The sequence below is a fragment of the Phalaenopsis equestris genome, unplaced genomic scaffold (assembly GCF_001263595.1).
Source record: "Phalaenopsis equestris unplaced genomic scaffold, ASM126359v1 Scaffold000255, whole genome shotgun sequence".
In the NCBI taxonomy this organism is placed as follows: domain Eukaryota; kingdom Viridiplantae; phylum Streptophyta; class Magnoliopsida; order Asparagales; family Orchidaceae; genus Phalaenopsis; species Phalaenopsis equestris.
The window spans coordinates 933,241-937,157 of NW_018164697.1; the positions used below are offsets into that span (position 1 = coordinate 933,241).

At 31.0% G+C, this 3,917-nt stretch overlaps 1 pseudogene; it reads left to right on the top strand.

The window, feature by feature from the left end:
- The window catches only part of LOC110024370, a 50,503-nt pseudogene extending 49,341 nt beyond the window's left edge, over nt 1-1,162 (top strand).
- The last annotated feature ends 2,755 nt before the right edge of the window (nt 1,163-3,917 follow it).

A 3,917-nucleotide genomic window follows, 5' to 3' on the forward strand; every position in this document is an offset into this window, starting at 1 on the left:
ATTGAAGGTCGCATGTTAGATATATAAAGAGAAAATTGTCAAAATGGTCCCTGAATCTTTTTGAGAGAGGCATTTTAATCCCAATGTTAATAAAAATATCGATTTAGGGTTCATTTGGGGCGGCAATGCGGTGGCGGTCCGTTTGGGGTGCACCACAGTTTTGTCTGTTTGGGTAAACTGTGTTTTGACGGCTTTTTCAAAAAGCTGCCCCTAAATCCTGCCTTTTCTGCCACCACAATATTTTGAGCATCAGATTACTGTTTAACAGTTTCACAACTGTTTTTCAATAAACTGCAGCTGCCCCAAACAAACTCTCAAGTGCTCAAATTCTTTTATTATGGGTTGAAATACTCCTTATAAAAACTACTGGGTACTATTTTCGCACCTATTAAAACAGAGAAAGTACTAATTTAACACTTTTATGAAATCTGGGACTAAAATGATACCATGTAAATAGTTGGGGACTAATTTGACACTTTTCTTTATATTTTAAACACATAAGAATTGTGTGATATATATATATGCTATTATTATAACTATCGAGTAAATTACTCTTTTCGTCTAAGGACTAATTTGATACTTGTATAAATTCTGGGACTAAAATAATACCATATAAACAGACAGGGGACTAATTTGACATTTTCTCAATATGTAAATACATACGAATTGTGTGGTATACATTTTATTATTATTATTATGATTTACATACAGAGGACTATGTTGATATTTTTATAAACTTGGGACTAAAATGATACCATCTAAATAGTCAGGGGATTAATTTGACATTTTTCTTGATATGTAAATACATACGAATTGCATTGAATATATGTTGTTAGTATCATTCCTATTGAGTAATTGTTTGAGTAATTGATGCAGGTTTGGGGTGATGATGAAGTCAGCCGTGTTGTGCAACATTGGCTGCTTCAGGTGCACAACTTCAATAAGCTGAAGCATACAGAACTATTGGGTTAGTACAGTACTCCCTTTTTCTTTGTCTTAGTTGATTTTAGCTTTGGCTTAGGATTTATATGCTTGGGAGGTTCAAATGCCTTACATTGTATTATAGCCTTATAGGTAGATTGGTTACTTGTTTTATTTATGGAAGAAAAATGTTCTTAAATATTTTGAAAAATGTGAAGGGTAAATTATCAAATTGGCTATGGATTTTTTAGGCGTGTTGATGTTATCACATTTTAACTAATTTAATCTTTGGAAAATTTATATCAGTAAATTTTATAAGATGGTAGTGAGACCTGCAATGCTCTATGACGCTGAATGTTGGCCTTTAAAAGAGTAACATAAAACTAAGTTAAGTGTTGCCGAGATGAGTGATTAGGTGGATGAGTGGCTTTACACTTAGAGACAAAATGCGAAATGAATATATCCGTGATAGGGCTGGTGTAGTCCAGTGACGGACAAAATTAGAGAGAGTCGACTTAGATGGTTTGGTCACATTAAACGTCGACCATTTGATGATCCGATTAGAAAAGTAGATGTTTTAGATTCATCTTATGTTAAAGAAATGTAGAGGTGGACCTATGATGACTTGGGCATATTATATAAAAAATGATCTTAATTTATTAGAATTGAATGAAAATATGACATTAAATAGGACGAAATGTAGAAAAAAGTATTAATGTAGCCGACCCCACTTGGTGGGATAAAGGTTTTGTTGTTTTTGTTGAAATTTACATTAATAGCACACAATTCTTATTTATTTACATTTCTCACAGTTGTACTCTCATATTTGCATACATAGCACTTTAGTGCTTTGAAAAATGATGATAGAGCTACTTTTATGTGATATTACTCATTTTAGTCAACTTTAGCTTTTTTATTATGTGGGAAGTGGTGGTGGGAAGTTTTTTAAGAGGGTGTTTTTTAGTTGGAAGATTTACAAATATACCCACTCAATTTTTATGTGTTTAGATATCTAACACCTAAGGTTTAATTTTTACATAGATGCCAGCTTAGTTATGATTGAAAAGGTGCATTCTACATTTGTAATAGTTAGAAGTAGTGGTATTTTAGATGTCATATGAAATATTTGGGTGTTATAAATGTAAAAAAACAAAGTTTAGGGGTTAGATGTGTAAATACATAAGAATTGGGTGGTATGTATGTAAATGCCCATTTTGTTATTTTAAAGGGTCAAATTCATTATTTAATACAAACTTTTTTCTTTTAATAAATTTTATCCAAAGAAGCAATAAAATTGCAGGTAGGATTTAATTGGTTTAGATTTGATGAGGTGAGGGGCTAAATTCAAATTTTTAGTTAGTGACTGGGTTTCTTTGGGGCTTTTTTTTTAGAAAAAAATTTACTTTTTCTGATCACCACTATCACTGTCAGGGCGGTAAACTTGTCAGCTTAAGCGATTAGGCTTAGCTTGTGTTCGATATGTTTGAAATTGGCTCTTGTTTGAAATTACTCATGAATAGTGTGTTCTTGTTCGACTTGATTTACATATTCTTGTGCGTGTTCAGTTCACTTGTTCGACTTGATTTACATATTTTTGTTCGTGTTTGGCTTGAAATTGACTAATTTAAATTATTTAGAAAAATATATGTAGGGTATTGGAGCTAAATATTCACTATTTTATGTATTAGAAAGCGTAGGATCACATGATCCCATGTGCTATGATGATTTGAGCTCAAACATTATCGAATAAATGGTATTGGCTCGCCGAACATGAGCTATTTAATGAACTGAAGACGATTTATTAACAATTTTTTTTGACAGCTTTGATCACTATATGTCCATTTTGTTAATACATTCTAAAAATTTATGTGGTGAGAAGATTTTTACAATCAGATTTGTCAAAGTGTGGAAATTATGAAAAAAATGCTATCTAATTTTTTTTAAATAAATAAAATATTTATAATACCAATTGGTAGCTTTCAAAAAAAAGTTTCATTTTTGACAACAATTTTATAAAAAAAATTTGATTTAAATAATTGGAATTTTACATGCATAGCACAGATCTTATGTATTTATATATTTAACATTTAGAGGTAGATATTTGCACTTATTGTACCTTCTTTTTGTCATAAAGTTAAACATGCAAATTTATTTTTCACTTTTAAAAGAATTGTGCTTGTGATATTTTTGATGTTATGTTAAAGATTCGAGTGTTATGTAATGTAAATATGAAATGCATAGTTGTTCTATATCTAAATACATAATAATTGTGTGGTATATATGTAAATGCTCCTTTAAAAAGTTTGGGTTCTATTTTGAGCTCTTCGTTGAGCATAAAAGCATGAGGATGGATGATCTGGTTTATGTTATACTTTTAAGAGTTTGTTAGGGGCTGTAGTGCAGTGATGGTGCTGCACCGCACCGTAATTTTATATGTTTCGGTAAAATGTATTTTGACAGCTTTTTAAAAAACTGTCGTTGAAATTTGCATTTTCCCACCTGCCCTGACTATGTGTGGTGGCAGCTTTCTAGTTGCGGTCTAACTTTTTCAATAAAAAATAAAATTATAATAGTCACTACAGACATTATTTTTCAGCTGTTTCACAACTGTTTTTTAATAAAGTGCAACTGCCCCAGACAGACGCTAAGTATGGTCAGCATGATAGAGGGCTTTAGTTTTATTAAAGTTAATTATAAAATAGGGTTAGAGATTGATATATTTTTTCAAATAGTATTGAATGGCGAGTTGATGTTGGTGAAATAATATTACTAGAGCCCAAAAAGAAAAACATCAATTTTCTTTTGGGAAAAGATGAGCCCAAATGACAATATGTAAATTCAAACTCGTGGTCTCACCATATAAGATTACACTTTCAACCACTATGTCACAGAAAAATTGCGTTGCATATATTTCGTCGAAGAACACTTTTACACTCCCAAATTCGGACAAATTATATACTATTTAATAATATTGGAGAATTGAAGGGATAAAATTA